This window comes from Hyla sarda, chromosome 2 (assembly GCF_029499605.1).
Source record: "Hyla sarda isolate aHylSar1 chromosome 2, aHylSar1.hap1, whole genome shotgun sequence".
NCBI classification, from domain to species: domain Eukaryota; kingdom Metazoa; phylum Chordata; class Amphibia; order Anura; family Hylidae; genus Hyla; species Hyla sarda.
The window spans coordinates 198,614,664-198,642,300 of record NC_079190.1 but is presented as its reverse complement, the minus strand read 5'-3'; the positions used below and the strand labels follow the sequence as shown (position 1 = coordinate 198,642,300).

The 27,637-nt window shown below is 39.4% G+C and overlaps 1 long non-coding RNA gene across 2 annotated transcripts in view; it reads left to right on the top strand.

Moving 5' to 3' along the window:
* The window catches only part of LOC130355673 (uncharacterized), an 88,728-nt gene that overhangs the window by 46,274 nt on the left and 14,817 nt on the right, over positions 1-27,637 (top strand). The window contains exon 3 of one of the 2 annotated variants that reach the window (XR_008888622.1): positions 10,946-10,991. The exons of the other annotated variant lie outside the window; for it this stretch is intronic. This is a non-coding gene — a long non-coding RNA (uncharacterized LOC130355673). The remainder of the gene's footprint in view (positions 1-10,945; positions 10,992-27,637) is intronic. 2 annotated transcript variants of the gene reach the window in all.

The window sequence follows — 27,637 nt, the reverse complement described above, 5'->3', positions numbered from 1 at the left end:
TTCTCCCCAAGCAAAGCTGCACCCTCCCCATTGAGGTGCAGCCCGTCCCTACGGTAGAGCCGGTAACCGACAGCGAAGTCAGCCCAGTTCTCCATGAACCCAAACCCTTCCTTCCTACACCAGCTTCTGAGCCACTTGTTTACCTCCCTGATCTCCCGCTGCCTCTCTGGTGCGGCTCGTGGTACTGGTAGTATTTCAGAAAAGACTACCTTGGAGGTCCTTGCCTTAAGCTTGCGGCCTAAGTCCCTGAAATCATTTTTAAGGACACTCCACCTACCTCTTACTTTGTCATTGGTGCCAATATGTACCATGACTGCTGGGTCCTCTCCAGCCCCGCCCAACAACCTGTCAACCCGATCCGCGATGTGCCGAACTCGTGCGCCAGGCAGACAACACACTGTTCGTCGATCCCGGTCTTTGTGACAGATTGCCCTGTCTGTCCCCCTAATAATTGAGTCCCCCACCACTAGTACCTGTCTGGCCTGCCCTGTACTCCTCCCTCCCTCCTTACTGGAGCAGACACCCCCCTGGCGATCAGAGGCGGTATCCTGCTGCAGTTCTGCTAGCTCTGTAATGGCATCCCCCTCATCTGCCAAGCGGGCAAACTTGTTGGGGTGTGCCAGTTCAGGACTAGCCTCCCTGACACTTTTTCCCCTACCCCTCTTTCTAACTGTAACCCAGCTAACTGCCTGACTGTCCTGCAACTCCGTCCCACTGTCCTCCCCCACCTCTACTCCCGAGAGTGCCTGCTCAGTGAGCAGGAGACTCCTCTCCATGTTGTTAATGCTTCTCATTGTTGCCAGTCGCCCCTCTAGATGCAGGATCTGGGCTTCCAAACGGACAACTAGCACACATCTCGCACAACAATATGCACCCTCAAACTGTTGTTCAAGGATTGCATACATTGAACAGGATGTACATTGGACTGCATTTTCCAACATGGAGGCTATCTAGTTATGGGGATTTCACAAATGTATAGGAAAAAACAGACAGTCAAAATTACACTTAAAATTTTTTGTAGACCTTGTGGGTTCAAAAATTAAAACTCACAGCGATCTCAACCTCCTGCTTTCAAACTCCAGTTTTTGAAACTCCTCTTTCACGCCCCCTCTTACACAGCAACACTCAGAAAGAGCAAGCTCTCAATAAGAGTCCCAAGCTAAGATTTATACACCTGTGCCCAATCTACTCCTCCTCCTCCTAGAGGTGGAACAGAGAAAAAAAAACAAAAAAATGAAAAAGGGTGTTTAAACTCTAACAGTTATCCCACTATGTGCAAAAGAGAAAAACTTACCGAAAATATGAATGTGGGCTATAGGCAGTCGCACCCACTCCACAGATTCACTCCGCACAACAGATAATCACAGTTTTTGAAACTCCTCTTTCACGCCCCCTCTTACACAGCAACACTCAGAAAGAGTCGTGCCAGGGGTAGCGACGTGGGTGCCACCTGCTGCAGCAAGCCCATCCCGCTTTGCGGCGGGCTCTGGTGAAAACCAGCGACACCTTAGACTTCATTCCCTGGCATGGCTCACGTCATCATGCACACAGGCCCAAAAGATCCACCACCTGCCATGACCCGTTACACATGTGAACCCATCCTTCGAGTAAAACATAGGGGAGGGGTTGTATTTAGCAATGCTTTCCAGACAAATATTTAATGGAAACAGCACATTTTTTGTTATTGCACCTCATAACCGACACCTTTATTATCATTGTGTGCCAAAAAAAATCTAACTGTTTCTAAGTAATAGAATTTTCTTTGTTCACAGCATAGAAAGTAGGTGGTCTCGCCTATAAGTTCTTGGTTCGAACAGATTTTTCAAACCTGTGGACAAATAATGTATGGAATTTTTTTGACGCATACTCCACAAAAAGAGATTTGTTGTAAAAACATTTTCTGTGCGCAACATGACATAATTTGGCGCTCTGTGTGACCGAATCTACAAAACTTATTATACCACGTTAATAAATTTGGAAGAATGTCATGAACACCAACTACTAATCTGACATGGGGGAGATTTATCAAAACCTGTGTAGAGGAAAAGTTGACCAGTTTCCCATAGCAACCAAACAGATCGCTTCTTTCATGTTTCAGAGGCCCTTTTCAAAATGAAAGAAGCGATTTGATTGGTTGCTATGGGCAACTGGTCAACTTTTCCTCTACACAGGTTTTGATAAATCTTCCCCATTATTGGTAAATTTCTCCCAATGTTCAATAGGATCAGGGCACCTGTCACCAAATCATGTGGGTCCTCTATTAGGCAGCATGATCTTACTGACCAGGTTCCTGAAAAAGTAAAGCTGAAAACTGATTGGCTGCTATGGGGGCAAAAACTGACATAGAGAGGGGAGTTCAAAATATTATGGGTCTTCGTATATGCAACTAAGGGGGTCTCCATCTGTTAGAAGTCCTCCTTGGTAATAAGCTGATTACAAACTGTCTTACTGCTTGGATTCTCAGTCATCAACTGTAATTTATAGAGAAAACTATAAGTGTTCAACTTTCTTACAGCACCACCACAAGGGAAGCTAAGAATCCATTCAAATCTGTGGGTTGTCTGTGTAATCGGGGACCGGTCAATAGATGCTCTTAGTAGGGACTCTCCACTCTGGGAAATGAGATGACAATCCTGAACAGTGGGCCCCTCCGTTAACTTTCCTAATAGGGAACATTCCCTTTAATGTTAAGTGAACTGTACTTCTATAGATTAAATAATATTTCTAAACATTTGGTAAATACTGTTTGTTTGGAAATTCCTTGCTAATGAAAAGTAACAGCTTATAATAGAAGCAGAAGTGTTCAATCAAATCCGATTAAGTCATAAAATTAGCAAAGCATGAGGGCTTATAGCTAGGAAGTGAGAATGTTTATTTAGATCTCAGAATAAAATCATTAAAAAAGCACATTATGCTTTTATTATGTTTGCGAATTGCAAAAACATTTGTACTTTTTTGCTCAAAGCTACTATGGCTTTTTAAGTTTATCGTTTTCTTTTATTCACTTTAGCGCTTTTACCTTGTTTATATTCATCTGTTTGTAACGGCATTTAAAGCTGCACCGCTAGGGAACAGCGCCACAACTGTTGTTCATCGTGAGAAACAGCTATCAGAAGGCAATTGTTTTGTTTTTGTGCATACAAAACATGATCAGAATTCCCAAAATATTGCATGTTATCAGAAGTGGATCAGAATTAAACAGGAAAGCCAGATAAAATAGATCTGACATATCATAGTTATGTGAAAAGATCAGACTAAAAGAATCTAGGAACTCAGACCAGAAGAGATTTTCAGTACTATGGCTTTGTGACTTATTTGACTATGCTACAAGGGCTGTAAAGTTAGTGTAGTTCATAATATAGCGTCTGTACCTGTGTGTGTGACGGTTTTCTCACAATTCTTTTGCACCCCAATATTTATTTTTACCAGCATACAAAATGACTGTTGTCTCAGATTTTTCCCAGGTTGCACTGTGGCCGAGACCTGACTCACTAGTCAGCTGATGACAGGGAGCCTGTCTGCTTCAATGGGTGGAGGGATCGCTTGGTGGGAGAGAGATCAATCTGCAACTAATGCAATAGCTGTAGGCACCCTGATTGAAAACCACAGGTCTTTTGAATGGATGCAGCTCATTTATGTTTCAATGGGTGGGGTGGCTGATGTGTGGGAGGGAGGAAAATGGAATTATGGGATTTGTAGGCAAAGAAGAAAACTCAAAAAGAAAATACCAGTTCACAAAAAGCTAGCCACAGTGTTATGGTAATCCCACAACACAGCCATTTAGCCCCAAGACAAGTGCAGATCCTTTCTGAGCATGTCCATTACTGTCTGCCAGGTTTGTACTAAAATCACCTTATGGTGGATATCCCCTTGAAAGTCCTTTGGCACTACTAATATAGATTTTGTTATAGGAAATATCTGATACTATATTCAAAGCAAAAAAATATTTCTTAGATTTCATAGACATGGCCATATTATGCATCCGGAAAAGAAAATATTGAGAGGCTCTCTCGCCACTGAAGAAGGGGACTCACCGAAAACGCGTTTGGCACTTTCAAGACCCCATACCACCTTGCAAATAGACTTTATTCTTCATTTGTGCACTTGCAACAGCTGCAACCTCTCCAATTTTGGACCACTGTGCAAGCGCACGCATACCACTGTTCTACTGCACGAGGACGCTGCTTCTCGACACTCACCCCACCACCTTCCAAAGCCCTGGCAGAACACCACTCCGCAGGATCACTACCGAAGGCTCCGGACAAGCAGTCATCCATCTACCCAGACATCCATCTACCCATTTTCTGATAAAATATCGTAATATTAAAAGAAAAAATGGATACACTGTGCTATTTGCTATTTGTTTCTTACAATGGGTAAATAACACATTGATACATGAAATCCTGTATTTGGCACATTGGTCTTACGCATCAAAACTCAACCTTGCCATGATCAGATGGGATGTATTTGAGCTGCTTTTAAAATTCTACTGATCTGAGTGACTATTTGATGTGTACTGTGTCAATCCAAAGATAACCAGATGTCCTGTTTCTGAAGGCAGGTGTCTACTGTCAATATTACTGCCTTCAAACAATAAAAAAATTAGTTTTATGCCTTTGAATGTTGAATATTCTGCCTAAAAGATTTGACTCGAAAAGACGTAAAATATGAATGGTGAGTAACTAAAGGTAGAAACATGTTGTGTGGGGTTTTTATTTTTATCACTGATAATCACAATGCTTTATGCTATATGTGCACATGATATCTTTATGTTTACTATGAAAACAGATCATGCTAGACACTGATTCTTATAGCCACAGTCGGCTGAAAAATCATAAGAATGACAGATCAGGTTTTTGGTAGACATATGTCTGCTGTAGGCCATTGGAAACCATTGTCTCACATCATTTACAGACAAGGATTTGTAAATGATCCTATCTTTTTTTTAATCCATCCCCAGCCATACTCCAAAAATATGTCCCTGGACAACCCCTTTAGTAAAATATTTTCATATATCATTTTTATATATTATACTATTTATTTTTATGTGTTAAAACCTGATTTAGATGTCAGCATATTACCATATTTACAATACAACGCATCACTTCTTTGTGTAACATTCTGGTTTTGGCTGATTTGGCCATTTTCCTATCCAGTTCAACCTGAATGATCAAATTTCACTTTTAAAAATCCCTCCATGCTCCATGAATGTACTTACATTCCCTGTTTAACCTATATAACATTCGGCCCTAGGAATCCTTTATAGATTGTATTTAATCTAAACCCTGACGACCCATAAATCTGTATTTGAACTGTATGTATAGAATGCACAGCATGGCGTGGCGTTCCACCTACTTAATTCAAGACTTAATACACGTATCACCACAGCCCTGCGACTAGGAGAATGTGCAAATTCTCAATATCAGTGACTGTGACTCACTTCTCTGTATTTATATAAAGCAGCATTTCCAAGTAATTTACTAGAATTATTGTACATTTCAGTATGCAAGTAAACCGATCCAAGTGACAGAAATTTACTGTAATCTGTGCTTATACCATTTCTCACAGTAAGTAATAATCATAATGCTTCTGTTAAGTAAGATATTGCCAAATAGTACAGTGGCATTAAACTTGCCAAGAATTAAATTGTATCTAATGTCAACTATTTCTCCTCTATTTAAGATACTTTAAACTTTAATTTCTTTTCATGATGGAGTATCTGCAATACAATGACTCTATTGTGCTCCTCTGTGCATGTATTATAGTATTGTTGGAAGAAACTGAAGACATAGGTTCTTCTTCTTTCTTTTTTTTTTTTTTTTACTTTTTTGAAACTATTAAAACATTTTTTTTATCTGTAATCCTGCAAATCTTTAAATGATAAATCCACTTGCTGCATGCTGTATTGACTGGGCATTACCATATTCTTTTAGATAATGCTATTAAGTATTAACAGCAGAGTGTCTAACTAAATGACAATTAGCTTTATTATATATAATATTATATATCTTATAATAGATGAAACTGGATAATAAAAAATATGGATAGTACATTGAGCTGCTTGCATTGTCATGTCAGAAATTGAGATGGAAACAATAAAAAGTGATGACAGAATTTTTTTTTTCAAATATAACACAATTTATATTCTCAGCTTCATGTGCACTGTAAGGGTCTATGCCCACCACCGAACTTTTACCCAGACAAACTCCAGGCAGAGATTCTGAGGGCAGCTGGCATTGACGGAATCAGTCGGCACTAGGACTATATGGACATAGTCAGTGCCTGGAAGCACTTCCGCAGAAATTCTGTAGTGTGCACTGTAGAGCACAATCCAATTCTGCTGTTCAGAGCGGAATTTCTTTGTTCGGAAATTCTGTAGTGTGAACGGGCCTTTAAGGTGGTTTCAGACATTATGTTTTTCACAAAAAAATGCTGTGGCCAGATGTTGACTGGGAATTAATAGGAAAATATAGAATGCTACACTTAGCATTGACCACAACAGTGTCCCAGCACTGAGCGTGTAGGTCCTTTGAGGTTGTGACGACACAGAACCTAGAACCCAGAAAAAAAGACCAGTAGAGGATTATGAGTGTTGGCACAGCAGCTGCGGGATACCAGAGAAGGGGAGTAGAGCATGTTTATTAGTTTTAACCCACCCTTAGCCATGAGAATTTTATTGTTTTCCCTGGACAACCCCTTTAATATTAAAATTTTCCCATTGGCCACTGAAGCAGTCACAGTATGCAGATCTTTCCTGTTCACTGTAGCTAACTTGTCAGATTTGCTGTATATCGGCACAGGAGGAGGAGAATCATCTCATTATCATTTAAGGTCGGAAAGTTGACTGTTGTGTTATACTGCTGGAAGTGTACATAAGGTAGAAAGTTGATGGGAATTACCTTAATGGAGTTATATAATCTTTATAAAACGGCCTGACTGGCTGTTTTCGGTTGCCCAATTACTACTGGTAGCACAAGCAGGCCATATGGTTCCCAGGGGCCCTCGATCTTCATATTCAGAGGTGGTCCTGTAAACATGCCATAAATGTTCAGATGGGAGTATCCCTTTAAAGATCAGTATGTACAGCATATAACAGTTATGGAAGTTCTAAAAGGACAACTATCTTCTTTAACGGATTCCTTTTCTATAATCATATGATTATTAAAGTGTACCTGTCATTAACAAAAACTTTAATTTAATGTAGATAATACCATTATATGTATATTTGTAATATATATTGGTTAAAAATGTGGATATCTTTGTCCCTACAGCTATTGTCTTTGTGTCTCTGTGAGGAGACCCAATACAGGAAGTGAGGGTGGACAAGCAGGGCTCTGTACACTGAGGACAAGCAGGGCTCTGTACACTGATGACAAGCAGGGCTCTGTGCACTGAGGACAAGCAGGGCTCTGTACAGTGAGGACAAGCAGGGCTCTGTACACAGAACAAGCAGGGCTCTGTACAATGAGGACAAGCAGGGCTCTGTGCACTGAGGACAAGCAGGGCTCTGTGCACTGAGGACAAGCAGGGCTCTGTACAGTGAAGACAAGCAGGGCTCTGTACACAGAACAAGCAGGGCTCTGTACAATGAGGACAAGCAGGGCTCTGTACAGTGAGGACAAGCAGGGCTCTGTACAGTGAGGACAAGCAGGGCTCTGTGCACTGAGGACAAGCAGGGCTCTGTACAGTGAGGACACGCAGGGCTCTGTACACTGAGGACAAGCAAGACTCTGTAGACTGAGGACAAGCAGGGCTCTGTACACAGAACAAGCAGGGCTCTGTACACTGAGGACAAGCAGGGCTCTGTGCACTGAGGACAAGCAGGTCTCTGTAAAGTGAGGACAAGCAGGTCTCTGTACAGTGAGGATAAGCAGAGCTCTGTACATTGAGGACAAGCAGGGCTCTGTGCACTGAGGACAAGCAGGGCTGTGTACACTGAGGACAAGCAAGGATCTGTGCACTGAGGACAAGCAGGGCTCTGTGCACTGAGGACCAGCAGGGCTCTGTGCAGTGAGGACTAGCAGGGCTCTGTACACTGAGGACAAGCAGGTCTCTGTACAGTGAGGACAAGCAGGGCTCTTTGCACTGAGGACTAGCAGGGTTCTGTACAGTGAGAACTAGCAGAGCTCTGTGCAGTGAGGATAAGCAGGGCTCTGCACATTGAGGACAAGCAGGGCTCTGTGCACTGAGGACAAGAAGGGCTCTGTGCACTGAGGCTCTGTGACACGCTCCCAGCTCACACAGAAGGCTGACTGACAACCCAGGAGCCTGCACATAGCCCTTCTTATCCTGCCCTCACTTCCTGTATTTGGTCTCCTCAAAAGACACACAGACAATAGCTGCAGGGACAGCATTTTTTCACCCAAAAATATACACATTTTTTAATCAATGTATGTTTCAAATATACATGTAATGGTATTATCTACATTATATCAAAAGTTTTTGTTAACAACAGGTAGACTTTAACCCCTTTACCCCTTCCCGCTATAGGACATATGCATACGTCCAATCATCCGACACATTCGCGCAATTGGACGTATGCATACGTCAAAGTGATCTCCAGCACTGCCGCAGGCAGCGCAGGAGATCGATGACGGGACCCGGCTGTCAATCACAGCCGGAGTCCCGCCGCAGCTGCCGGAGCCACGATCGCACCGGTTCCGGCAGCATTAACCCCATAGATGCAGTGATCAATCCTGATCATGGCATCTATGGTGTTGACAGGGGGAGTGTTCTCCCCCTGTTATCCAATGGCGGCGCCGCGATACAATAGCGGCTCGCTGTTGGTTGCTATGGCAGCAGGAGGTGAGATCATGACCTCCTCTCTGCCTGCTACGGAAACCTGTGAGATCCAGCCAGAGTCTGGATCGCACAGGCTGTAGTGTCTGCAGCTCATCAGGTTAAACTGTGCTGCAGTACAAATGTATTGCAGCACAGTATAACCTGTAAAAAGTGTAAAAATGTAAATTAAAAGTTCTTCAATAAAAGTATGAAGTTTAAAAAATATATAAAAAATGCCCCTTTCCCAATAAAAGCCCTGTATTATCACCAAAAAAGATCAAAAACACAAATCATATACATAATAGGTATTGCCACATCTGTAATGACGTGTACTATAAAACTATAAATTATCCCGCATGGTGAACGCCGTAAAAAAAACATCAAAAAAGCACAAAATTCGCCAATTTTGGTACAAATAGTGGAATAAAAAAGATCAAAAGGTAGCCCGTAGCACAAAAATGATACCAATAAAAAGTACAGCTCATCCCACAAAAAATAAGCCAATGGCGTTGGACGAAAAATAAAGTTACGGCTGTTGGAAAATGAATGGCAGAAAAATAATTTTGCATAGAAAAGGAAAAAGAACATAGAAAGCTATATAAAATGGGTATCACCATAATTGTACTGACCCACAGAATAAATATAACATCACTTTTACCGCACAGTGTACACCATAAAAAAATAAATAAAAAAACGCCAGAAATTTTCCAGTTTTTCACAATATTTTTAAGTTTTTCACAAAAATGCTTCATGTGTCAACAAAAATGCACCAGTTATGTAAAGTACAATATGTCACGAAAAAACAATCTCAGAATCGCTCTGCATAGAAAAAGCGTTCTAAAGTTATTACCATTTAAAGAGATACATGTCAAATAATAAAAAAAAAGAGCCTGGTCATAGAGGTAAAAATGGGTCGGTCCTTAAAGGGTTAAGGACACAGCCCATTTTGGCCTTAAGGACACAGCCAATTTTATTTTTGCAGCTTCGTTTTTCCTCAACGCTTTACAAAAATCATAACTCTTTTATATTTTTATCCACAGACCCATATGAGGGCTTGTTTTTTTTGTGTAACCAGTTGTCCTTTGTAATGACATCACTCCTTTTACCATAAAATGTATGGCGCAACCAAAAAAATATTATTTGTGTGGGGAAATAAAAAAAAAAAACACAATTTAGCAAATTTTGAAAGGTTTCGTTTTCATGCTGTACAGTAAAATGACATGTTTTCTTTATTCTGTGGATCTATACAATTAAAATAATACCATGACTACATACTTTTCTCTTATTGTGCATCTTAAAAAAAAATCTCAAACTTTTTAACCAAATTAGTCAGTTTAAAATCCCTCTATTTTGACAACCTAAAACTTTCTTATTTTTCGGTATACGCGGTTGTATGAGGACTAATTTTTTTGTGCCGCGATCTGTGCTTTTTATCGATACCACATTTGTGTATATGAAACTTTTTATAAATTTTGGGATTAAAATGTGACAAAAAAGCAGCAATTTTTTTTTACACGTTTACGCTGTTCACCTTATGGGATCATTAACATTATATTTTGATAATTCGGACATTTATGCATGCGGCGATACCAAATATGTTTATACATTTTTTTTACTCATTTTGGGGGTAAAATGGGAAAAAGGGACGATTTACATTTGTATTGGGGGAGCTGATTTTTCCAAATTTTTTTACTTTTTTCTTACATTTATTTACATTTTTTTTACACTTTTTATGTTCCATTCAGGGACTATCTATAGCAATCATTTGCATAGGCATAGAACTGATCAGTGTTAATGGCGATCTTCTGCTTTGGTCTGCTCGATCTCAGACCAGAGCAGAAAACCCCAGGAGACAGAGGCAGGTGAGGGGACCATTTTAGATGATCGGATTACTGCGGAAGCGGCGCGGGCGACCCGATCATCCATTTAAACACGTGCATTGCCCCAGATGCTGTGATTTGTATTGATCACGGCATCTGCAGGGTTAATGGCGGACATCAGTGCAATCATGACGTACATTTATGTCATGTGTAAAAATGTTGTGATTTTACAAATCTAGTGTTCATTTGAAACAATTAGTATTGCTGAAACTCTGTACAATGATATTCTATGGAGATATTTTAAAATATTCTACTTAGATTTTATCTATTATTTTACATTACAGCTGGAGGGAAAAAGAAAAAAGGGACAGATGTCCAACCTATCTCTTGGTAATAAGTACTTTTTAGAATATTGTGATACGTTATCCTCTGTTTTCATACATATTTCTAGATACTTGTTGCTGTTTGATATAGGAAAAATATGAGAAAGGGGTTTAAATCTTTCTTTTTAATTACTATGTTACAATCAGAATATTGGTGTTTTTTTCCGAAGCTGAGACGCTATAGATTTAGTTTCTATCCCTGCACCCAATATAGCTTCACCCCATTTATTTGAAAGGATCATGTGAGCAGCAACTTTGGGCAGTATGAAGCAGGCATGGACTCATTGCAATAAACTATGATTTAATCCGAAATGCTACAATGTTTGAGAATAATTTTAGTTTTGAAGACAGTACTGGGAATGGGACATAAAGTCAAGAGGACAATCGGCTACTCTTTGCCCTGGTAGGCCTACAGGGAAATGACAGTAGCGTCACCCACAGTAAACTGAATATACAGGTTAATAGTGCAGGTGATGCTGTTTAAAACATACTTTACCTAGAAAAAATATGTTTAGGTGTTCCTGAGCAATCCGTAATTTTCCTTGTATATAAATGTCATTTCCTGAGCAATAGAGGTGGTCTCCTTACTTTTGAGTAATGCTTGAGTATAAAGGCAGGAGACTGCCCCCCATTGCTCTGAATATAAAATTTACACATAAGGTAATAGCTCAGCAATCCAGTTATGCATTTAAACAGCATCTCCTGCACTACTAGGGTAGGGTCACATGTGCCGTATTCTTTTGTGTATTTTCTGCAGCTGATTTTGCCACCCAGTGACACCCAATGACACCCAATGGGTAGGAAAATAAGCAGCAGTAAATTTGCAGAAAAATAGGGCACGTGTGACCCTTCCCTCAACCTGTATATTCAGATTAGTGTGGGTGATGCTGCTGTAAGTTTCCCCTTAAATAACTGTTCTCTGTATAGACATAAATAGGGAGACCTGTGATTCAAGCCATGTGGGGCAGGGGGTAGCTGATGGAGAGATGGCCTTCCTGAATATGCTCCATGTTCCTAACTTATCTCTAACACTGTGGGTTTTCTGAAAGGCTGTGGCATTTGAAGTAAATCATCAGTAAAAGCATTGTAATGAAGAAGTCTGTGCCAGTTTCATGCTGCCCATGGTTCAGATGGCATGAAATACCTGACAGGTTCCCTTTAATATTTTGTGGTGTATGACAAAACTTTTAGGTTTGTATAGTTTAGTTTTTGCAGATTGTTTTTCAGTTTTAAACTATTTAAAGAGTACCGGTCATCAAGCCATATTTTCAAAATTAACTCCCTTATATATTCTCTAACTACTCCTAACACCCCTCCTGTCCTTAAATTTTTTTAAGCTCTGTATCATACCTTTCCCCTTGCTCACATTGTGTGAGCTCCCGGCAGGAGAAAGTGGGCATTCACCAGCAGGCGCGATGTCACTGAAGCCTGTGAGAGCTGTGCCTCGCCATGCCCTGAACGCACTTCCTGAGTTTGATCTCCTGCCAGGCTGACTTGTGGCAGGGAACAGAACAGAGCCACCTAGTGGCCGTTTTCTCCATACGATATAAAGGTTGAGAATTTTTACAGAAAGTAAATAGCAAAGTTTCTTATAATTACATAAGGAACAATATCTTAAAAGTTTAGTTTGGTGACAGGTACTCTTTAACATATATTTTACCATTCCAACATGTTTATCAAGCGGGTTTTATACCTTTTCACAAGCGATATTTCATTTTGTATATTTTATAGTAACAACATTGCTTAGTAGTCTGCTAAATGCACGCGCATAGTCTATTTGTTAACTCTCACGGAAAATCATCATATAGAAAAGCTACAGAAACAATTCTTTTGTATGAGTGCACTGACCTGCAAACTACTGTAACATGGTCAAGACACTAGAGTGGAAAGAAGAAATCATGGACAAATAACAAAATATGATTTTAATTCTAACATCATTTAAGAAACCTTGAAACTTACAACCTCTGTGTCTTTGAATACCCAGAAGTAATCTACTGCTTTTTCAGACACATGCTTTATCCCTGACATGGGTGGCTTTCTGGGCATATCCCCCAGAGATGTTTTGAAAGCCATATTGCATGTGGGCTTAGTTTCTTTATTCCTGATGACCCTCATAAACAAATCTCTCTCCCGTCCATAAATAGTAAATATAAAAATGTCAATGCAAGCGCACAATAAAACTACAATGATATAAACCATGTTTATGTATTCCTGAGCATAAAACATTGTGCAAATTCAGATTATATAGTAATGAAATGCGGCCGCACAGCCTTAGATACACAATGTGGCCTTCATGTAGGCGAGGAAGAAAGGATGATTGTAAAAGGGACTTGTTAGGAAGAACTCTTCAACTACTCTTCACTGCAGATTGGAAATAGTTAAATGGGTACTCCACTGAAAAACATTTTTATTTAAATCAACTGGTGCCAAAAAGTTAAATAAATTTGTAAATTATTTCTATAAAAAAATCTTAATCCTTCCGGTAATTATCAACAGCTGTATGCTACAGAGAAAGTTCTTTTCTTTTTGAATTTTCTTTCTGCCTGTCAAAAAGAAGGATGGGACCAGGGGTCAAGTCCTGGGGAAAAAAGTGTGGGAACTCACCCATGATTTCCACTGAAGGGCTAGTCCTGCAGGACTCCTGCTAATGGGAACAGTGTTCCTGCTCTGGAAAAAGTGCAGGAACTCCGTTCCTGTGCGTTCCTGCAGGACTTGAGCCCTGGATGGGACTATCCGTTTCTGTGTCAACTACAGGACGCTCATCCCCTTCCAAGAATCGAAGAGTCACTCACCGCCCTTGGATCGGCTTCTTACTTCTCCACCTTGGACTTAACCAGTGGGTGTTGGCAAGTGCCTATGGCTATGGAAGACCGAGAGAAGACAGCCTTTGTTACACCCCTGGGGTTGTTTGAGTTCAAGAGTATGCCGTTTGGGCTGTGCAATGCCCCTGCTACATCCAAACTTCCAGAGTGTCCTATTGTACCTTGATGATGTCATCGTGTTCTCTAAGTCATACCAGGAGCACCTTGGTCATCTGGTGGACATTTTCCAAGTTTTCATCAAACATGGATTGATGATCAAGCCGTCCAAGTGCCATTTGCTTAAACCTCAGGTACACTACCTAGGTCATGCTGTTAGTGCCGAGGGAGTCCAGTGGAGGTTGTCAAGAATTGGCTTACCCCACGCACAGTGAAAGATGTACGGAGCTTCCTAGGATTTGCTGGCTACTACCGCCGCTTCATCCCTCACTTTGCCCAGATTGCGGAGCCCCTCACAGCTCTCCTACGGGGTATGGCGAAAGAGAATTACAGTGGGAAGCTACCTGTGAACTGGACCAAGGAGCAAGAGACAGCATTCAAAGCTCTGAAACACCTGTTGACAGAACCACCCATCCTTGCGTATCCATTCTGGCTGTACACTGATGCCAACTTCGAGGGTTTAGGGGCAGTCCTATCCCAATTCCAGGAAGGAAAAGAGCGAGTGATAGCCTATGCCAGTCATAATCTGTGACGAGTAGAGAAGAACAATGCCAATTACGTTTCCTTCAAGCTGGAACTCGTTGCCCTTGCAAAAAATTCATTGTGCGACAAAATTGAAGAAAACATTTCATTTTGTAACTTTTGGGGGCTTCTGTTTTTACGCAGTGCTTTTTTCGGTAAAAATGACACCTTATCTTTATTCTGTAGGTCCATATGGTTAAAATGATACCCTTCTTATATAGGTTTGATTTTGTCATACTTCTGAAAAAAATCATAACTACATGCAGGAAAATTTATACGTTAAAAATCTTCTGACCCCTATAACAATTTTTTTTGTTCGCGTAACGGCCGGTATGAGGGCTCATTTTTTGTGCCGTATTCTGAAGTTTTTATTGGAACCATTTTTGTATTTATCAAACTTTTTGATCGATTTTTATAAATTTTTTCATGAAATAAAAAGTGACCAAAAATACGCTATTTTTGACTGTGGAATTTTTTTTGCGCGTATGCCATTGACTGTGCGGTTTAATTAATGATATATTTTATAGTTCGGACATTTACGCATGCGGTGATATCACATATGTTTATTTTTATTTACACAGCTTTTTTTTTTATGGGAAAAGGGGGGTGATTCAAACTTTTATTAGGGAAGGGGTTAAATGACCTTTATTAACTTTTTTCCCCACTTTTTTTTGGCAGTGTTATAGCTCCCATAGGGGGCTATAACACTGCACACACTGATCTTTTACCCTGATCCCTGCAAAACAATAGCTTTGCATGGATCAGTGTAATAGGGGGTTGATTGCTCAAGCCTGTAGCTCAGGCGTGACCCCGTTTTAAATACTGGGACTGGGCGCAGGGCATACAGGTACACCCTGTGTCCTTAAGAGGTTAAAGTCTCTAGGTTTCTTATATATAATGCTCCATTCACATCATGTTCAGGCTGTTTGTTCAAGGTATGAATTGGGATACAGGTAAAAAGAAGGCCGACATATGCTGTGGTATACCCTCAGTGGGCTTATTTACTTTAAAGGGGTGCTCCGGAAAAATGTGTTTCTAAATTAAATGGTGCCAGAAAGTTATACAAATTAATCTTAAGCCTTCCAGTACTTATCAGCAGCTGTATGCTCCAGAGAAAGTTGTATAGCTATTTTCTGTCTGACCACAGTGCTCTCTGCTGACACCTCTGTCCATGTCAGGAACTGTCCGGAGCAGGAGCAAATCCCCATAGCAAACCTCTCCTGCTGTGGACAGTTCCCAAAACGGGCAGATGTGTCAGCAGCATTTTTCAAGAGACAGTGGAAGAGAACTATTTTCTTGCTGTTGCACTTTATCTTTTCTGTGGCATTTATGGAAAAAAACTTACAGACATTTTATACATTTTGCCTGTGGCTGTAAAAAAAAATCAAGAGATAATAAAAAGTTGAAAGTCAAACTTCTGCCAATCTTGGGTTTTGCCAAATTTTGAAAAGTAATATATAACTTTGTACAAAAAAATCTTCCAAATTTGTGTTCATACCTATGTAAACCATTGAGTCTCCATTGTTAAATTATAAGACCTTTATGTAGCCTGACCCTGCAGTCATGTGTTACACTTTTCACGCTGCTCCTCAAACAGCTTTAGGTTATCATGAAGGGGCTACAATGCTAGCTAGGCCTTTACAATTTTCCCTTGCACAACCACCTACTGTGCAACGAAATGTTGAATGGAGCTGCGTTACAGTTCCCGACACAGTGGGTGGACAGGCTTCATACTATGCAGAGGAACTGTCATTTTCAAGATATGTGGAGGTCCTTCATTCTTAACACATTATAGTAAAGTAGATTCATTTGTCACTGTTTGTAGGCATCAAACAACTTTAAAGGAACCAACTCTGTCCACTATTTTTATTTACTCTGCAGTTTAAGGGGTTTTCCTATCTCATTAAGTTATCCCCTATTCATAGAATAAGGCTTAATAAGCAGATCGGTAGGGGACCAAACGCTGAGACCGTTGTTGATCTCGAGAAATTGTCTCTGTTCTGGGGAAAGTAGCCTGATCCTCAGTGATCTACTTGTTATCCCCTATTCTGTATAAAGGGGATAATGTAGTCAGGTGGAAAACCCCATTTAGTGTTGTCTGGAAATAACTATGGAGATGTTAACTATTAGATATCAGCAAACTTTTCAAACGTTTGGTTCAACTTTGGCAACAAATTTGGACCAATTGAGTCCCGTTTGAACCCAAACTTTACCAATAGCTATAAAACTTGTGTATAGCATTGTCTAAGGTCACCTAGGAGTGTGTCTTTGTACTTGTCAGATTTTTTTTTTAGGGCAAAGTTAACGTCATAGTTGTACCGACATGTATGGCTATGGTAAACAGATGGCACCTGGTGGTAACTACCAGCTTGTTTAAAAATGCACTAGTGGATCTTTTAAATGTTTTTTTTTTTTATTACAAAAAAGTCCAAAAAGTATCCCTTTTGATGGTAGATGCCTTTCTGGTGTTTATATGCATCTTTTTTCTAAGGATCAAAAATTATTAATGGCTATTAACAAGCTATGAAAATATTATCCCATTATCCCACAAGCAGCAACAGGATTGGTTCCCTGATTTTCACAAGTAGTGTACTCCAAAAATATGGCACACTTGTGTTAATGACTAAACAGACTGTGTGCAAAAATGACACAAAACCATCTGCACTGCTTTTTCACAACAATTAGTGCATCACACAAAACCTGACACCCTTAACTTTTAATGAAAAAACTGAGTGCAAACGTGACTCAAAAGCCTCTATGCACCGCTGTTTTAGAACATTTAGTGCACCACACACAAAAAACTGGCACACTTACGAGGAAACAGATTTTGTACTCTCTCTGCACATAACTCTCTGCATTCATGCTTTAACTACGATTATATATATATATATATATATATATATATATATATATATGTGGTCCTACTCCTATCTGTGTTGTTCACTGCTCACTGTTCCTCACAGAGATCCTTTCCTCATACCTGTTATCTCTATAATGACTGCTGAAGCTAAGTGCATAGGCTTTCATAGTGGCTCTGACATCAAAGACATCAACCCTATACTGTATCACATGCAAAGGGCGCATTGTATGCGGATTTGTGTATTATATCGTTTCTTGACACGTGCAGATAATTTAAATGTATGTTCATGAATGAATCTTTAACATATTTTACATTTGATCAGCCCATACTATGTCCGGCTGTTTATTTCTTTTACAGATTTTGGCTATGTTTGACTTGGTACTAGACAGTCTGCATAAGACCCTATTGTCAGTTCATTAACTAGTAAAAAAACTTCTGTTTGATGAATACTATCTGCTGCTAGATCAACTAGACACTTGGATGTGGCATGTAATGGATTACAAAAACACAACAAAAGCCTGCTCCTCTGGTGGAAATTGAGCAATAAAAATCGTTTTCTCATCTAGTGTGAACTGGTTACCAATTCATTGCAAAGCTCTGGGAGTGGCATACTGCTATCTATATGCATGTTTGTTTTTATCATCCCTATACTCTCTGGTTGCGAGAGCGGTTTGCAAGGCATTATTGGCTACTCTAAGGGCATATGATCCTTCCTCCTTCACCTAACATATCGCCCAAAGTTAGAGTTCATGTAGAACCAGAGTTTTTTGTAACATTTGAACTGAACTTAGTTTTCTCATCTCTACAAACCATAATATTCTTCATTTGTATCAGTGATAGAAAATGCCTGCCTCCATGATCAATATTTTATCTAACTTAACTACAGTGTTGACAACGTCCAAAAATCACTTTACCAGAGCAAAATAAGAAATGAAAGCTGAACTGTAATTGGTTGCTAAGGGAAACATTTTACTATAAGAAAGCTACGGCTATGGACACTTTTAAAAAGCATTTTTTATTCTTGTTTTATACTGTATTATGGTAAAAAAAGGTCCCCTTCTCCATAAATCTTTATTAAATAAAAAGAAAAAAAAGAAAAATTTAGCGTTTGTTCTACAACTTCTGTTACTAGTAAAGTCCATCAGTGATGATATTCTGTGATAGGCTTCCTATTAGCTTTTTTTTTTTCCTAACCTGAGCCAATGTTTAAGCTTATTTATAACCGGACCAAAGGTCATCTTTGATCTGGTCATAAATCAGCTTAGAATAGGAAAGAATAGGAAAGAACTACTGATAAGAAGCCTGTCAGAGTATTGCTTCTCAGACAGTCTTTACTGATAACTAAAGATTTTAGAACTGTAGAACACAAACCATACATTTTTTTACATAAAGACCTATAAAAAGTATTTTTATGCTTTAATAAAGCAAATATATATATATATATATATATATATATATATATATATATATACCAAAAAAGAAGAACCGCAGCATTCCAATGGATAACGGTGTAAAAGGGTTTATTGACCTGACATCAAGAAGCGACATTTCAACTGCTCGATTGCAGTCTTTCTCAAGCTCTTAAAGACTCCAATCGGGCAGTTGAAACGTCGCTTCTTGATGTCAGGTCAGTAATCCCTTTTTCACCGTTATCCATTGGAGTGCTGTGGTTCTTCTTTTTGGGTGTGGATATCTACAGGACCCCTGACCTGGTACCTCTCCACCGCACCCTCTATCCTCATATTGAGAGGTTGTGCTGGTCCTTCCGCTTCTCTCTCTCTCTATATATATATACACACATATATACATCCAACCCTTTCTTTTCTGACCTGTTTTAATGTTTTAAATGTTTTCATACTTGAGGGTTTCCAGTATTCCAAGTTAAGGCTTCCCACAGTATTCCAGATGTAGTCCTATTACAGCTCTGTACAGAGGAATCACATTCTCTCTTTTTCCTGGCTTTACCTACATGCATTTGACTTGCTTTTCTTAAAAGGGTACTTCAGTGGAAAACAAATGTTTTCAAATCAACTGATGCCAGAAAGTTAAACAGATTTATGAATGACTTGTATTTAAAAATCTTAAGCGTTTCAGTAATTTTTAGCTGCTGTATTCTCCAAAGAAAGTTGTGTAGTTCATTCCAGTCTGACCACAGGGCTCTCTGCCAGGAACTGTCCAGAATAGGAGCAAATCCCCATAGCAAACCACTCCTGCTCTGGACAGTTCTGGACACGGACAGAGGTGTCAGCAAAGCACTGTGATAAAACTAGAAAGAACTACACAACTTCCTCTGTAGTATGCAGCGGCTTATAAATACTGGAAGGATTAAGATTTTTAACCCCTTAAGGACTTTTCCATTTATGCATTTACATTTTTTCCTCATCACCTTCTAAAAATAATAACGCTTTCAATTTTGCACATAAAATTCCATATTAAGGGTTATTTTTTGCACCACCAATTCTAGTTTGCAGTGACATTAGTCATTTTACCCAAAAATCCACGGCGAAATGGAAAAACAATTAATTGTGCGACAAAATTGAAGAAAAAATTTCATTTTGTAACTTTTGGGGGCTTCCGTTTCTACGCAGTGCCTTTATCGGTAAAAATGACACCTTATCTTTATTCTGTAGGTCCATACGATTAAAATGATACCCTAATTATATAGGTTTGATTTTGTCGTACTTCTGGAAAAAATCATAACTACATGTAGGAAAATTTATGCGTTAAAAATTCTCTTTTCTGACCCCTATAACTTTTTTATTTTTACACATACGGGCCGGTATGAGGGCTAATTTTTTGCGCCATGTTCTGAAGTTTTTATTGGAACCATTTTCGTATTGATCAAACTTTTTGATCGCTTTTTATTCATTTTTCATGATATAAAAAGTGACAAAAAATACGCTATTTTGAACTTTGGAATTTTTTTGCGCGTACGCCATTGACTGTGCGGTTTAATAAACTATATATTTTTATAGTTCGGACATTTACGCACGCGGCAATACTACATATGTTTATTTTATTGGCTCCCATAGGGCTCTATAACACTGCACACACTGATCTTTTACCCTGATCCCTGCAAAGCCATAGCTTTGCATGAATCAGCGTTATAGGGGGTTGATTGCTCAAGCCTGTAGCTCAGGCTTGGAGCAATCAAATGCAGATCGGATGCGACGGAGCAAGGTAAGGGGACCTCCACTCGCATCCTAGCTGAACGGGACATTTATCGCGATGGTCCCGATCAGCCCGACTGAGCTGCTGGGAAGCTTTTACTTTCGTTCCTGAGTTCAAAGTTGATCGCCACATCTGAAGGGTTAATAGCGCGCAGCACAGCAATCTGTGCCGCATGCTATTAGCCCAGGGTCCCCGCATCATTAGCCTCCAGGACTGACCCGGTATGATGCTGGGTCACGGCGTGACCCCGTTTTAAACACCGGGCGCAGGGCGTACAGGAGTAAACAGAAGTAATTAAAAAATCTGTTTAACTTTCTGCCACCAGTTGATTTGAAAACATTTTTCCCACTGGAGTAACCCATTAAAGCCTGGCCGCACTGTTTACTCATTTGGAGGAAATCAGAAATCTGTACACGGAAATACTCTAGTTTACATTTCTTTTATTATTAAATTAAATTAAAATATTACTAGGCAATAACAACTTGGTACAGAGCACTCATTCGGTTACTTCTTTAATAGCAGTCTCCAAACGTTGTCATCTTCGGATAGAAGCGAGGAAATGGTAGATGGAACGGGGGAGTTCAGATGCCCTGCGTCTGAACTCCCCCCATTCCATCTTCCATCTCCCCGATTCTATCTGAAGATAACAACGTTTGGAGACTGCCATTAAAGAAGTGACCGGGTGAGTGCTCCTTACCATGTTCTTGTTGCCGAGTGCTGTTAAGGTGTCTTTCTTTCCACAAGTAGCACCTCCTTACCTTTCTATCCCGGTGTCCTATGTTGCCTAGATCCACTGGTGGTGCAGGAACAAGTGTCAGTGCCGGTTTTGTTCTTGATGAAGTAAGATAAATTAAAATATTATTAAAGGTGACCTGGCAAAACACTTGTACCTTAATCACTTAAATCCTTGCTTTCCTTGTGCGTATGAATTGATGAACTTACAGGTCGATATGCTGTGTATTAGAATGTGAGTGGGTTCCATGTGCAATCTTCTTGGATTACAGGTCAAGACATTTTACTTTAAATCCATGGTAAAAAAACTAACAGTGTGGCTTCCCACTGGAATCAATGGAAGTGGATTTCATGTGGCTTTCACACAGATTTTGATGGGGAAAACACCTGCAAAATACTCACTGGGAACAATGCGACAATAGATAACAAATTTCTATTTACATTTGTGCTTCTGTCTACCAGTGCAGATACACTCTCTTGAAAGGCTTTTAAAATAATCTGTTCTTTATGGGTTTGCAGTTGCCACTTCACAGACATATTGAAAGTCCATTAATTTCCTCATCTCAGCATGACCTTGATGGTTTCCACGTGAGCTGTGTAAGGTCGTGTCATGCTAAAGAATGTTCAGGAGACATGCACGCTATCTGATTCAAGGTCCAAAACGATTTGAAAACTATAATATTGTAAATATGTAATAGTCAAATGTCATGAAGCCTTAGTGGTTGAAAAGAAATGGACACAGCTATACAATATGAATCAGTCATTGTTGATAGTAACGGACAGTACGAATCGGAATATAACCAGAGTTTTTATTTTTATTTTTTTGGCCGCAGAACATCTTTGTGCATGTTTTGTGCAGTATTGTGCATTCATGGAGGCATTTTATCTCAAGGTTCCCATCATCCAGGAGTAACAGACAACTAAAATCGTTTTACATATTCTAGAACAAATACAATATATATTTCTATGAATTATAGTATAAAAAAAATAATAAAAAAGCTGTGAATGCTTTGTCTCTTGTTCATGAATATTTAAAGCATTAATATGTCAAATTGTATAATATGCTTTGCCATCTTTTGTCAACTATCTTTCAGAAAATGTAGAATCTCAGCCAATTAATAATTGCATAAAAAAATAATTAAATAATCATAATGAGACTTATGAACAAGTCACATGGCTCAGAACACTTTTATGTTACAAAAGCGGCTTAGTGTTAATTTAGAATAAAATGACCTCTGGGATCTTTTATATGTGCTAAATTCACCTCACAAAAAAAAAGAAAAAAGTTCATTTTCACTTAATTTGGAGTCAGCATGATTAATGTAATATTTAATAAAATAAAAACCATCAGTTATACTTGAAGGTCACACTGAGTTCTTATTTTATCACTTAAAGGATATGTACACTACTGCTACCACTTTTACTTATTGCACCAAATGAGGCACATTTTAAGCTTTCCTAAAACAACAAAACCCTTTTGTTTTCAGTATACAGTTCGTTTGCAAAACTCTGTATCTCCATCATTATAGATTATATACAAGCCCTATTTGCAGTCTGATCCTGCAGTCATGTGTTACTCTAATCCACCTGCCACCTCCCTAAGGCCCCTTTCACACTGAGAATATTAACCCAGAATTTTCACTTAAAATTTCTGGACAGAATCCGCTTTGCAGCAACAACCCATTGCTGTCAATGGAATTCTGCAGCAGAATTTCAGCTGAAAAGAATAAACATGTTCAATCTTTTGTCAGAAATCCATGCAGACTGCATTGCACCAGCTGCATGGAAAATCTCTGCCTGGATTTTGTCTGGGTGGAAATTTTAAGTATGAACGTACCCTTACTTTTTGTAATGCAACATGAAGAGGTTAGAGGGGAGAGAGTACCACTAAACTGCACGATCAGACTCCACACAGTTTGCTTCTAGCCTGTAGACATAATTTTGGTTTTCCTTTTGTTATTTTAGACCCACTTGGGAACTTGACCTTCGTGAGCTAGACAGTTCATACAATACATTACAATACTTCTGTATAGCAGTGTGTTATGCTTGTCAGTGTAATGCTGATAGGTGTCCTATTAGGCCCCGCTTACTTAACCTTAGATCTAAAAATGGCAGACCTGGTGGCATTTGATAGAAAAATCACAGGCTTAACGCATTGGCTCCACTAGTAGTGTTGCTAAAGCGTTGATGGGGGAGCCCATTCCTTGTCAAACTACATAGATGCTACTGTCAATCCCATTTAAGGGGTTAAATTGTCAGAATCTGAGTTATCTTCAATCATAGTCATTGTTGCAGGGTTTGAGCCATCGCCATGATAGATTTGGCAAAGTGCGGGTAGGGGCTAAATTGGTTTACTACTGTATTTAGGACAGCACCCTCTTGTGACAAGTGTCTCCAAATAATAAGGGGATCACAAAATATCCTGCTGCTGTCAATCTCAGGAGTAACCTGCAATCTGTGTGGCAATGTGCCAAAACAACATAAGAATCTTTCATTTCCTTTTCATAGAAATTACCTCTAGGGGTCTCCATACCATCCAATACATAATCCTTTTTGGCTGCAGCAGCATCTTTGTCCATGCTGAAGCACAGGCAGGAACAATGTCCAGTAATTGAAGTTGGGACTAGCATTCCTTTCTGCTCACTCTTGTCCTATCAGACTGCAGCATGAAAACAAAGAGGAAGGGTTACAGAGCAGCCTGCAGTAATTGATAAAGAGACCCAGCACAGAACAGCAGACTCAGGGAGGAAGATGAGTCATGCAGAGTGAGGACACCCTCCCTCCAGAGCACAGGATGAAAAAGGTATTTGTGAGAGAAGTATAGGTGCTAGAAAAATGACATACACACGATCAGAATTAGGTACTGAGTAATATAATTTTTTTTTTGTGTGGAATGTGTGGTACTCTATAATTTCTCTATACTTTTTTAGCAGCTCCACCAAGGGAGAAATTGAGCATTACATAGCCTTTATTGAAAGCCTGTAATTGCCTGTGAAATTTACAAACATAACACAATGAGAGGTCTCTGCATCTGTCCATTAGAATTTTCTTTAACAAACTTTTTCTTTAACAAATAAAATCATATATTAAAATTCGGCATCAGATGATAAGTTCATGTATTCATTTGACATAAGCTGAAATCAGTCTCTTTTTCGGGGCCGGCCATAATTAAGCAGGTGGAAAAATGTATTTAATTAATATTATTATTATACTGTACATATTAGAAAAACACAATCCTAATTAGCCCATTTCCTGTTAATTGTTATGTTTTGTCTGGCTAATTATTGCTCAGTAAAACATGACCTGCTGTTGACACTTGACTAAAACGTTGATATCATTTAATAAGATACCAAAAAAGAAACCATTCATTTTATTATAAAAAATTTGACATATTGTCTGAGACTGTTTAGTATGATCCACCTGCTCTGCTGGGCTATGAATTTATGCAGAAATCAGCAAATCTACAAAGTATATAGAACTGACATAAACAGAAGTATCAGAAAGTCGTTGCTGCCTACAAACATTATTTGGGTATGTTCACACGTTGGAATTTCTTTGCGAAATTCCGCATAAGAATTCCGCACATTAATTCCGCAGCAACAGAGCCACATTGATATCATGGTGGAATTTCCGCAGCAGATGTTTCTGCTGCAGAAATCCGAATTCCGGAGAGACATGTCTATTCTTTCTGTGCAGTCCGCGCGGAAATAAATTGCCGTTTATGAGATGGCGCATTTCCGAGCGGTCCTAGAGCTCCACCATAGGGGCAATTTGGGGCGGTAATTCCTGTGCCTAGAATTGCGATATGAAGCAAAATAATGGAATGCTTTTTACTATGTATTTAAAGGGGTACTCCTGTGGAAAACATTTTTTTTTATGAACTGGTGCCATAAAGTTAAACAGATTTGTAAATTACTTCTATTAAAAAATCTTTACCCTTCCAGTACTTATTAGCAGCTGTATGCTACAGCGGAAATTCTTTTCTTTTTGAATTTCTTTTTTGTCTTGTCCACTGTGCTCTCTGCTGACACTTTTGTCCATGTCAGGAACTGTCCAGAGCAGCATAGGTTAGCTATGAGGATTTTCTCCTGCTCTGGACAGTTCCTGATACAGCATCAGGTTTCAGCAGAGAGCACTGTGGACAAGACAAAAAAGAAATTCAAAAAGAAAATAATTTCCTCTGTAGCATACAGCTGCTAAAAAGTACTGGAAGGGTAAATATTCTTTTAAAGGGGTTCTTCCTTGTTTATACTGTTTTTTGTTATTATGTTTGTGTGTTATGTGTGTATTAGTATGTGTTTTTTTTAATGTGTGTTGTGATTATGTATATATGTATTTTCTTACCTTTTGTGAAGATCCAGAAGCTGGCCCCTTTTTCTTCCAGTGGCTTGCTGTGGACCTCGGCCTCTGCCATGTTGTGTTCGGTAAGTGGGATGTCGGGGGGTGTGTTCTTGCTTCTGTCCTTCCTATCTTCTGACGTCCGAGGCGAATCTTTTCTTCCTGTTTCTTCCGTGGCTCAGCAACGAATCTGCGTCATCTTCCGGCACATGCGCAGGTAGTTTTTTTTTTACCAATAAAGTTTTTTTTGTCTAATTGACAAACTGTCTGCGCTTGCGCGAAGCTATGCTATTAGCGTAGACCTAACGTACGCTACGCTGTTAGCGTAGCACTTGCGTACTCGCGCATGCGCAGACAGTTTGTCAATAAGACGAAAAAACTTTATTGGTAAAAAAAAAAAACTACCTGCGCATGCGCCGGAAGAGGCCACAGATTCGTCACTGAGCCACGGAAGAAACAGGAAGAAAAGATTTGCCTCGGACGTCAGAAGATAGGAGGGACAGAAGCAAGAACACACCCCCCGACATCCCACTTACCGAACACAACATGGCGGAGGCCGAGGTCCACAGCAAGCCACTGGAAGAAAAAGGTGCCAGCTTCCGGATCTTCACAAAATGTAGGAAAATACATATATACATAATCACAACACACATAAAAAAAACACATACTAATACACACATAACACAGAAACATAATAACAAAAAACAGTATAAACAAGGGAGAACCCCTTTAACCCCTTAAGGACCGAGCCCTTTTTCACCTTAAGGACCGGAGCGTTTTTTGCAATTCTGACCACTGTCACTTTAAACATTAATAACTCTGGAATGCTTTTAGTTATCATTCTGATTCCGAGATTGTTTTTTCGTGCCATATTCTACTTTAACTTAGTGGTAAAATTTTATGGTAACTTGCATCCTTTCTTGGTGAAAAATCACCAAATTTGATGAAAAAAATGAAAATTTTGCATTTTTCTAACTTTGAAGCTCTCTGCTTGTAAGGAAAATGGATATTCAAAATATTTTTTTTTTGGGTTCACATATACAATATGTCTACTTTATGTTTGCATCATAAAATTTATGAGTTTTTACTTTTGGAAGACACCAGAGGGCTTCAAAGTTCAGCAGCAATTTTGAAATTTTTCACAAAATTTTCAAACTCGCTATTTTTCATGGACCAGCTCACGTTTGAAGTGGATTTGAAGGGCCTTCATATTAGAAATGCCCCATAAAAGACCCCATTATAAAAACTACACCCCCAAAGTATTCAAAATGACATTCAATAAGTGTATTAACCCTTTAGGTGTTTCACAGGAATAGCAGCAAAGTGAAGGAGAAAATTCAAAATCTTCATTTTTTACACTCGCATGTTCTTGTAGACCCAATTTTTGAATTTTTGCAAGGGGTAAAAAGGAAAAAATTTTTACTTGCATTTGAAACCCAATTTCTCTCGAGTAAGCACATACTACATATGTCTATGTTAATTGTTCAGCGGGCGCAGTAGAGGGTTCAGAAGGGAAGGAGCGACAAATGGTTTTTGGGGGGCATGTCACCTTTAGGAAGCCCCTATGGTGCCAGAACAGCAAAAAAACACACATGGCATACCATTTTGGAAACTAGACCCCTCAGGGAACGTAACAAGGGGTAAAGTGAACCTTAATACCCCACAGGTGTTTCACGACTTTTGCATATGTAAAAAAATTTTTTTATTTTTTACCTAATATGCTTGGTTTCCCAACATTTTTACATTTTTAAAAAGGGTAATAGCAGGAAATACCCCCCAAAATTTGAAGCCCAATTTCTCCCGATTCAGAAAACACCCCATATGGGGGTGAAAAGTGCTCTGCTGGCGCACTACAGGTCTCAGAAGAGAAGGAGTCACATTTGGCTTTTTGAAAGCAAATTTTGCTCTGGGGCATGCCGAATTTAGGAAGCCCCTATGGTGCCAGAACAGCAAAAAAAAAACACAAGGCATACCATTTTGGAAACTAGACCCCTCGGGGAACGTAACAAGGGGTAATGTGAACCTTAATACCCTACAGGTGTTTCACGACTT